Source organism: Prunus persica, chromosome G6 (assembly GCF_000346465.2).
Source record: "Prunus persica cultivar Lovell chromosome G6, Prunus_persica_NCBIv2, whole genome shotgun sequence".
Classification (NCBI taxonomy): Eukaryota; Viridiplantae; Streptophyta; class Magnoliopsida; order Rosales; family Rosaceae; genus Prunus; species Prunus persica.
In genome coordinates, this window is record NC_034014.1 from 4,753,786 (window position 1) to 4,765,334 (window position 11,549).

Sequence of the window (11,549 nt, forward strand, 5' to 3'; positions counted from 1 at the left end):
CCCTTTTTTTTCGGGAGTATAGGGCCAAGGGGGGGAATGGGAAATCCCCTTTTAAAGAAAAAAAATTTCAAATTTTTTTTTGTTATCTTCTCCCCCCCCCCCCCCCCCCCCCCAAAAAAAATTAGTTCAAAGAATTTTAATCGGAGTAGAAAAATGAGTAACAACAAAGGAATAAAAGGCAACAAATGCAGAGAACAAATTAGACTTGTTTATTAATAGAAAGATCCAGCAGTATCTGGTACATTCATCTACAAAGATGGTGTAGTATCTATAACCATCAACTGATATACAGGGTGCAGGACCCCACAAATCTGTATGAATAGTTTCAAAGGGAGTTACAAACTTATTGAGATGTAGTGGAAAAGGTAGTTTGCTAAATTTCCCTTCTAGACATGTATGACACGTCATAGGGGATGAGGTTTTGGGGACATGGACATTAGCTTTATTCAACATAAGAGAAACAACAGTATTGGTAGGATGACCTAACCTGTGGTGCCACAGATTAGACTGAACAAGTTGGCCAAGAAATGCCTTAGCTTGAGAAGGCATCTGTGAGTTTGAAGTGAACAAGAAGTGGATAGGATACAGTCCATTACTGCACAAGCCTCTGTAAAGGATCCTCCCTGTGGCTTTGTCCTGAATCCAAAAACAAAGGGCATCAAATATAAGCCAGCAATTATCGTCAAGACAAAGTCCATGTACTGACAACAGGTTCTGAGTTAATTGAGGAACATAGAGCACAGAGTTCAATTTGATTAGGGAAACTGATATATGAATAGTAGAGTGACCAACATGAGACTTTCAAACATTCACCACTTGCAGTGTGAATTGTTTCATTTTGTGGGATACGGTGAGGCATGTGACAGATTAGTCAAATCAGCTGTCATATGATTGGTGGCACCGGAATCAATGAGCCACACTGGAGAGGAACCTGAAGAACTGGATGACTGAGATGCAAAATTGAGCACTTTGTGCATGGCTTGCATAGAAGGTTGCGGAGCCTGAAACAGTGAAGGTGTGAATGAGGAATGCTGATGAGGAGCTTGATTAGAAGTATACTGCAAATTCTGTGGTTGCACAGGATAGGATGACCATGGAGAATATGAAGCAGTGGTATGCATCCCAATATAGTTTGGACCCTTATCATTATAGAAGCAATACCATGTGGTATGATGACAGGACCCGATCCTAATTCCACTTTGGAATTCGGGCCGGACCCTGTGCGTGTCCGACACCTGGCGAATGTCGGGCACAAATGACCTTTTTACCCTTCCTGTTACAAATACGTTTAAAACTTTCTTTATACCCCTGCCGAAAATTCGGCAGAGTCTCCCCTGTAATTTGTCCAAACCCAAAAACTTCCACTTGTTAAACAAGCCAACAAACTTCACACCAACTGCCAGAATAAAACAACCAAGCATTCACCAGTTCTGGTTTCCAAACCAACCAGATATCAGAGCAAATACTAAATATTTACAAGACTTTAAGAAATTTACAACAACATCCTACGTTTGGTGGGTGGTGCGGGAGCTAGGAGTGGCTCGTGGTGGATTCCTTCGCACTTCTATGGCCTGGGGGCGAAAAACAATTTGAAAGTGTGAGTGGATAAAAATAACATTCTCAAAACAATTTATAACATAGTAACCCCCGTTAAACAATAAATAGGTATGTGAATCTGAAAGTCGACTGTACTCAAATACAAGGCCTTTATATAAACATAAATATGTATACGTAACGATGCAGATATAAAACATGCACGGATATCGAGAAAACTGGTATATAAAATGACTGAAAGCAATAATTACATAAAAGTACTCAAATTTCTTTAAAACTACCACCTAGTTGTACCCCTGTAAATCCGTCAACTCCCCTGGCAGGTCTCGGCGACACACAGTCTATCCGAGCCGCAAACTGGCAGGATTCAGGGGACTATAGTCAACCTGATCCGCTGGCAGGTCTCGATGACACAAAATCGACTTGAGCCGCTCTGGCAGGATTCAGGGGGCCGTAGTCAGCCTGATCCGCAATCCTGGCAGGTCTCGGGGACACGAAGTCAGCCGAGCCGCAAATCCTGGCAGGTCTCGGGACACCAAGTCAGCCGAGCCGCAAATCCTGGCACTCACGGTCCGAGCGTCCCCGAAACTCATGAGGCAATGTCAAGTGCACTGACGAAACTGAAAATAGACTGGATGTCCGTAGACATCGGTCCAACTGAGGGTAATCACTGAAATCGGGTACATGGTGGTTTAAAATAAATTTCTTTAGGAAAGTCTGATCAATAACTGTAATCTAAAATTATGATGCTATCTCATCTGGTACAAGCCTCAAACTCTGTTTTCTATAACTTTTTAGCATGTACAACTAAGCAGCATAGAATTATAGAAATATTACTGCACAAATCATGCTGGGAAAACAGTCAATAAAACTTATTCAAGATCAAATATGACATGTATTTATAAAAATTGTTTAGAAAAGAAAAGTCCACTCACTGCTGGTCCGAGCTAGCTGGACCTTTTGAAGGTCCCACCTGTGGCTCAGTCTGGCCTCTGGTGCCTGATTAACCATGAAGATTACATTAATAAAACTGCTTAATAAACGAATTAAATTAAAAACCCTGGCCCCCGGCTGCTAGAAATGCGTGCACTCATTTTTAAGTCACTCATATGCCCATTTTAGCTTTCCAGACAATTAGAACGGCCTTAAAAGACCCGAAGCTTTACTAAGCGATCAACTGCCAGACCGGCCGATCCGGAACCCCGTGGGGTCAACGATCTCCGATGGCCAATCTGGGATTCTCTAGAGGTTCCTCACAGAGAAATACCCAAATCCTGCGAGTTTGGTCCAACTTGGACGGTCGGATTAGCCAAAATCGCATTATCGCTTAAAATCCAAACCTTAGCCCCAGGGTTTGCGATTTCGGAGTATCCGGGACTCCGATTCGAGATCCGTTGGATCCTACACGATCCTGGAAACGTGTAGAACAACATATCTAAAGTTCAGTACGATCCAGCGGCTCGACGATACTGCACCCAGGAATCGTGCAATATGGAAAATCCGTTCGGCGCTCAAACGGACTCCAAATTGAGATCCGCGAAATCCTACGCGCTCGTGACAATGCGAGGATCGCAAAAATACATAGAGTCACTTCACTACCCTCACCCATGGGCCGCCACACGCGCCGGCAACGTGGGTGTCCAAAGCGATAACGTCTCGCCGGAAAAACTCCAAACCACGGCTCCAAACTCCTATCCTAGGTATAACACCACATTTGGAGCCACTTTTGTTCTTGGATATATCCCAAAAAGTGGCCGAAAACGGCCGATCACGGGGGCTGAAACTCGACCGAATTTCAATTCACAAACTGGGCAATCTACGGCTAAAATTGATGAAAACCTATCCAACCACCAGCTAGAGCACGAAAAATAGGTGAGAATCCATACCTTACTCGAAAGATTTGGAGGAGAATTGAAGGAGAACAAAGGGTTGGAAGTTTAGCCCAAAAACCAGCAGTTTTCTCCTTCTTCCGGCCAACTCCGGTCGGCTCATGGGCGGAGAACGGTCGGGTCATGACGGCGAGGGCAAGGCGGTCCCGTCGGTACCAGCGCCGTAGGTCGGGGTGGCCTGTGGTGGTGGCTGGGCTGATCGGAAAGGGAGGGGGGCGACGGACGTCGCGCGTGGGAGAGAGAGAGAGAAGAGAGAAACTGATGGCGAAGAGAGAGAGAAGAGATAAAAATCTGACTTTTGTCTAAATTACCATTTTGCCCTTTACGGTATTTTGACCGTATTTTCTTCGTTACAACTCCGATTCGAGTCTACTCCGTGTCTACGGACTCGTTTCGTCGTGCTCTACGCAACAGCGTAAGCGGAATCGCCAAATTCCTTCTCGGTCAAAAAGTCACCTTTTTCCCTATTAAATAATGCGAGGGCAAAATTGTCTTTCTTCTAGAATAAATTAATACTAATTTTTGGATATTTTGTTTTGGGTTATTACATATGATTACTTCTACCACAGATGTGACATTTGGTTTTCTCATGAGAAGCCCCACATAATGATGCAGTGTGTCCCTCAGAGTTGCATAATTGACAGATTTGAATCGTGGGTGCAGAAGGACTTCCAAACTGTTGACCGGGTGATTGACCAAGAACTCCAGGATTAGAGTTGGGAAGCACATGTGCCATAAGGGAAGACACTGGTCTAGAATTATAAAATCTAGATCCCTGCGTGAATTTGCCTTTACCCTTGTTCTTGTTCCCATTATAAGGTGTAAAACCTCTAGTGGCCACCTGAGATTGACCATGAGTCAGTGAGAAACTCTGAGGCTGAAAAGGAGGCCCTTTTGTGTAAGTGGAACTTGTATTAGCAACCATAACTGTCATAAGAGGAGTATTAACTAAATGTTCAACAATGGTTTCCTCTGTAAGTAACTGTGAATGAAAATCTTTTAGAGAAATCACACTTTCACGCCCCCGTATAACACATCTGAAGGTGTTATACTCAGCAGGTAGTCCATTCAAGGCAAGAATGACAATGTCTTTATCCGCAAAGTATACCCCAGTAGCAGAAAGAGAGTCCCTAGCTTCTTTAATGCGATGAAGATATTGACATATCGAATCAGAACCCTTTTTAATTGTTTACAAATTAGATTTCATTTGAAAAATGCTAGTCAGAGATACAGTGGAAAATTGTTCCTTTAGCCTAATCCATAGATCCTTGGAGCTAGTGCTACCAATCGCACATGACATAGCAATAGGTGATAATGTTGCAGTGATCAATTGCATAATAGCTCTGTCATGCATTTTCCATACTACATATTCATCAGTTGGAGAAGAAGAAGTGATACCAGATTCATCAGAGGTCGAACCGTGTTGAGATGGACAAGGGATTGAACCATCAACATACCCCATGATTCCATTGCTTTCAAGCAAAAGTTGCATATGAAAGTTCTAATTGAGGTAGTTCGAATCATCCAGCCTGACATTAACAGACGTAGAAATGGAGGAAATGAGGGCCGTAATTGGAGATTGAAGCAACTGATTGCAAGATCAACCTGTGAGTGAGACAATTCAACAAACACTTGCTGTGCAAGATTTAGAAAGGACCGATCCAGAAAGGAAGAAAGACACGAAACCCTAGAAATTTTAGAAAGCAGAAAGTGGAGAAGATGAAGTATCGAATCGGAGAAAGACAACGAGCCGAATTAGAGAATGCGGAAGCAACAGAGGATCGAAAACTTCAAGCGTAAGCAACAATGGCAATTGATACCATGTTAAGCTATATCAGCTTATCAAACATACACTGTAATCTTGTATATTGAATCAAGAGCAGAGAGAGAGAGACTAGAGAGAGTAGCTAGAGAGAAGAACAATTTGATATATTTTCTTAATCAATCAATAATTACATGAGAAAGTCTTCTATATAGCTACAAATAACAAACTAACTAATTACTACAGTAAGATTATGACAAGTGTCACAATCTAAAGCACTATACTCTAACAATCACAAGAACATGTGTTATTTTTATAAGAAAACACTCATGGATATAAGCTAGCTAAGAGCATCTCAAACCGATGTGTCAATAGTGCCACATAGACATTTAACAAGTAGAAATAACATCTCACATCACTCCAACCGATGTGTCAAAGCTGATGTAGAATGAAGGCTAGAGGTTGAGATGTTATTTTTGACATCCCCAAAAGCAAGATGTCAAATGAATATTTTATTATTTTTTCTTTTCTTTTCTTTTTAATTAAAAATAAATCAACATTAAAATATAATAAAATAGTAATTTAATTTGACATATTGGGTGGAGCGTAAAGCCATGTAAGATGTTAAATTGCCACATCAACTATCAAATTTAAATTTAATGTTTGATATTTGATACCCTTGGAGATGCTCTAAGATATTGAAAGATAAGGCTACCCCCATTCCTTGGGTTCCTCCAGTGACAAGAGTAGTCATTCCTTGAAGAGACCATCATTTACGACTGATATCTACCTTAGCCATCTCTCTCTCTCTCTCTCTCTCTCTCTCTCTCTCTCTCTCTATTAAGGCCGCTACCATTCACCCCATCCATCCATCAACGTCTTATATAAGAAACCAAGTCCGCATCCAATATATTTTATTTTGATTTACTTTGTGTGTTGTGCCAATATTAACCTACTTTTATGTGCACATGTATTGACAGAAAATCAAGACAAAATAGTATTAGTACAGGTTCAAAGTAACCAAAATGTAAAAAGCATTGATCGAATTAAACTGTTGTTTGACAAATCCCAGAATTAAGCAATATGCATACATATAGTGCTGATTATGGTAAGATATGATATCCAGTAATATGGAACATGGTACAGTATATAAGTATACAAAAAGCTTCTATTGAGTGATCCCTCAATAACTTATTTGAGGGACACCCTTGTATGGCCCACTCTGCATTGTATTTCACTAATTCAAACATTCTATTTTGTAGATATTCATTCAAAGATCATCTCTACAAAAAATCACTTGAATCCTATATCATTTGACCACTTAATTAAATTATTGAAATTTAAGTACTTTCTTCAAGTACTGTGTTTATTGATTTTGTTGGTCTCAATTAGATACCTTCATGATTTTCGATTTGCATAATTTTTTGCAAAGATGATCTCTGAATGAAGATGTGAAAAATAGAATGTTCGAATTGTTGAAAAAAAAATTCATAGGGACCTTAATTAATAAGTGTCCCTCAAATGAAATTATTTGAGAGATCCCTCAATAGAAGAAGATACTTACAAAGATTGCCACATGGCAAGATTGGACATATAATACTAGTCTTACCACATTTTTATACCACAATTTCGTACCATATGATGTGGCAGCTGATGTGTACATACCATATCATGTAAAATACTAATTTCTGTTTTTCTAATTTTATTTATTAAAATACACTTCATTTATTTAATTGATGTGGCATATGATATGTGGGATAAAAATGTGGTAAGTGTAGCATTACTCTATGAAGTATCTCTCCGGTCAATCCACTCGAAGAAAGATTCCTGATTGAAATTTGAATAAATGATCATTAATGAAGTTGAAAAAAATGAAATTTCCGAGCAAAAGATAAGGAAATTATTATTAAAAAAAAAGGGGGAATAAACTAGAGTTTTTCTCCCACATTGAAAAGTTAAGGGACCTAGTCTGGGTTTATACGGAGTTGGGCTACTCCCTCCCATTGTCAATTAGTTTTGGAGTGGAACCTCAACTTCCTTCATGGTATCAGAGCAAGGCTTCACGTGTTGGGTTCAACAGTGGAGGCATGTTGAGAGTATTTGTTCCACATTGAAAAGTTAAGAGACCTAACCTGGGTGTTCAGCTACTCGCTCATTGTCAATTAATTTTGGGGTGGAACCTCAACTTCTTTCAAAACTTGCAAGGATATGACTCTAGGGGATCCCTTATAGCTAGCTACAATTTAGACCTTCCCAAACATATTCTTGAGGAGTACATGGGTCTCCCTCCCAATCTGTCTCCAGTACTCCATATGTGGACTTAATGTTCGTCATGGCATCCACTATCATATGTTTCTGGTCGTGACAAATCTATCAATTTGTATATCTCAACGGCATTTAAGATGGGTAGGAGAGTTGAGTTCTCGGCTTTGACATGAAAAAGTATAGTTAAGTCCATTTAAGATTGAGGGTGAGACGTGGACGGACACAGTGGTTGTGGACAGGTATTCTGGTGAAAATGGTCCAAAACAGTGCTTCCTATTCAGGAAGATATTGAATGATCTGGACTGGTTGGCTATAAGCACACCTGGAGTTCCGCAAAGTGCAGGTACACATTATATCCAGTAGTTGTATCCGGGGCTTCCCAGCCAAAGTCCATGGAAGCATTATCATTTGTTGATGTGCTGGCACTGGCAGTACTCATAACTACAGACGGTAATTGGTTTATCAATACCTGAGCAAACAGAAGATATGTAAAACCACTACAACTACTCAATTTTGGCATGTAAAATGACTCACCTGTAATGTTTATTGGCTGTCAAACCGACATCTGAGCGAAGGAAGAGTGCCTGCGGAGCTGTTGGACTCAAATAAGTAATGGTTTTCAAAGGCCTTGACTCCAATGCTGATATGAATGGTGTTCCAGAGCCTTTGTTGACTAGACAGACATGTATATAGTCAAAGGTGGGAACATAAACAAGTTCTTTGTTAGTACTTAAAGATGCATCAACAAATTCCACTGAGTCCCAAGAATTTGCTCCGAAGAGAATATCAAACTTTGCAGCGTATTTATGCCATCATAATCACTGTACACAAACTTGTTCGGATCAAATATTTAGTGCCCTTTATGATGTTTACTCTGTAACAGTTATTGACCCCACTAGGAAAACTCCTGACATAGGCTGCTTGCTTTTGATGAGTAGCTTTGTAATGAGGGGCTATGCTTTTGCTTACACCAGTGGATATGAAGGCTGCATCTGAAATGTAGTCAATGCCTGTTGTTGGCTCAGAGTAGTTAGAATTTGTTGGCAGCCCACAGTCCAAGCTGATGAAGCCCGAGTTAACAGAGAGACATTAGCCAAATTGTTAGCGAACAATTTATGTTCAAAATGAATTATTTCAAGTTTTAGATAATCAATGTATACAATACCTGTGATCAAATTGTGAATGAACCATATAAGTATAAGAGCAGAACTACCAAGCAATCCGAAAGGGAGATTTTTGAACATCTCTGTCACGCTTACAAATAGTTTCTCCTAGGAAAGTTGCAATCTTTGCTCGCAAATAATAATATAACTGATGTATGTACATATGATATATAAAAATTATTAGAGACGTAGTCAATTTGTTTGTGTCTGAGAATGACTCTCTTGTTCAACCGAAAGAAGAACAGAAAAGGATTCTCTTGAGGTTTATTTGTGTTTTGGCTATTCTCTGTCTCCAACTAAGAAATTTCTTGCAAGTATTTCATTTGGCCTTGCAGATTCAATTATTAGCTTTGCCAAGTCAACACGAGAATAGCATGTTGCAGAAGTGGGTGTACCCCGACTCTTTTTTTTGGATTAAAGGCCCTAGGTCAGAGATTTTATTCATCAAGCAAATGGAAATAAGACTAGTCTTCGTGAAGGTAAGAGTGAAGCCAGCTAAGCGATTCTTCCATCGAGTAACATGTCTCGGTATAAGATAAAGCAAATTTGACTAGTTGGAGGGCCACAAAATTATATGGTGTTGCAAGAAGACAAAGGCAAAACGACATAACAACTCTTTTACTTTCCCTTTCCTAAGTTCAACCTGAGTTAGGCCTTAAGCAATGCAAATCAATCAGGGGAGCAAAAATATGGATTTTGTGGTGCTCGAAAGGCCAAGTTCTGCCATTCTGAATATGAGAAGTCTTGCATACTTGTTTCACAGATTTTAGGTCTTTCTCTATTGCTAATTTGTTAATTTGTTTTGAATTAGACGCTCTAAATCAATCATCTTATCAAGACCATTTTTGCCCAACTGCTACACCTCACCAATTGGATGTATACTTTAAAATTTGGGCAACATTCATCTTCTACAATTGGCAAACATGCACCAATAGGCCTAATTAAAAATGCTCTAAGCCTATTCTAAAAGGATATGGATCCGTTTGACTTTTCAACATCCTGCGATATACCCTAATCGCAAGTAGGACAAACCCAAATTTTGAGATTTTGTGTACAAAATTAGCCCCAGTGCATGTATTGGTTAAGGGAGAGTCTTTGGATTAGCTCTGGCGAAATTTGGGTCTGCATTCATTTTAGTCGGATCCAATTGGTGGAGCCAAGCAAGATAATCCAAGCCCATCCGGCCCTTTTGCGTATGAGTTTGAATTTCGTCCTCGTACATTAGAGTAGTTTATAATATGGCCATTGAAAGGAAGAAAAAAAGGTTTGTACACTGTAAAGAGCAAAGTTGATAGTCAAATGAAGACGGAGCTCAAATCCATTATTTAAATAAACTTGAAAGTTCGTTGGGCAAGATAAAAAAAGAATAATGTGCATACCACATTTAAAAAAAGACATATAATAACTTAATAATTGTTACATATTATTGAATTGCAGACAGAACATGGTTTCCAAGTAGAGGAATTAAGCCCGTGTTTTATTCCATATTATTGAGTTAACTTAGACTCGTTTTCGTAGGCATATCAATTTTTGTGTCCCTCATGGAGAACTTCTCTCGGACTGACTTCGACTTGGTGATGAAGGTGTAGCACAACATTTGCAGCAAGAGCCATGTGGTGGAGGGGTGCAGCATACACAAGCAGGACATACAGTTTTTGCATCTGAAAAAAAATCACATGAAACATTATTCTTAATTAATTATACATCAAAACCAAAATCTACAAATTAAATCTTATATGAAGAAAAACGAAGTGAATTAATTGTTACCTCGAAAAGTGGATCGAGCTGCCTCAGAGGTCGAAATCGGAGACAGTACCATAGCAAGGATGAAGAAGGTCACCAAAGCAGACCTCATTGAGTCACCTGCCATTGATTGTATTATTAAGAAAAGATATGAGTTTGCTGAGATGAAGATCGTAATTGAGATATAGCGAGGAGGGATATATTTATAGTGGAACGTGTTGCTGCAGTCGGAGGGAGTTGAATTTCTACTAGCATAGCCAACTAGCACGTGATTAAATGGTAATCATTTTCTCCAAGTTAGAGGAGTTCTCAAGAAAGAAAAGAGTGTAGATTGAACTTACTGCATCTTGACTTTTATTCATTTTATCCAAAAATCAATATTGACTTGGGAACTCCCGTAAATAGGAAAAGAGAATTCTAGGGATGCAAAAATTGACGAAGAAAAAAAGAGCCCCGTTTTATGCTGACTACTAGCCACCTAAATTGACAAAATATAGTTCAGGGCCATCTTTGGGATCCCTTTTTTTTTTTTTTTTTTTTTTTTTAATGGATAAGAGTAGAGCATTATCCATTACTATTAGGCCATTACCCGAGTCTCTATTGTCTCTTTTGATTTTTTAAACTTTGCCAGAGTTATTATCCATATAAAGAATTTAGCATTTTCATATTTAATACTCGTATTATATATGTACGTACGTATTTTTCAATAATAAATCTGTTTTCTATACACATCTTGGGCTATGTGATTTAAATTAAACCCGATTAGTTAATTAATTATTTGTAAAATTCAAATATCATATAATGTTTTTGTCTGATTGAGTTTGTCCTTATCTGATACATGTTGGAATATGTATCAACCACTCTATTTAATACAATTACATCAAATACGTAGAGAACATTTATATTATCATTCTTGTATAGCTTCATAGATAAACACACAAATTTCGCCAGAAATCAAAGCCTTAGTGCTAGGACTTTGATTTAGAGAGTTGTATTCAAGGACATTGCAATTTTGCAAGCCTCTATCTACAAGAAAAGTCAGTTTTTAATTTATAGCCATATTTAATTTCATTATTCTATTTATTTTTTTAATTTCATTGTTTAATTAAATTATTAGAATAATATTGATTGTTGTTCCTCTAATAAGTTTCACTCGAGAGAACGAGTAAGATC

At 38.8% G+C, this 11,549-nt stretch overlaps 1 protein-coding gene across 2 annotated transcripts in view; it reads right to left on the minus strand.

Annotated features, from left to right (window-relative positions):
* LOC18773649 (tropinone reductase homolog At2g29150) overlaps positions 1-1,168 on the minus strand; it is a 7,048-nt gene extending 5,880 nt beyond the window's left edge. For both annotated transcript variants that reach the window (XM_020565459.1, XM_020565458.1), the window contains exons 1-2: positions 793-1,168; positions 488-636 (exon numbers count right to left, since the gene is read on the minus strand). The gene's annotated coding sequence lies outside the window, so the exon portion shown is untranslated. The remainder of the gene's footprint in view (positions 1-487; positions 637-792) is intronic.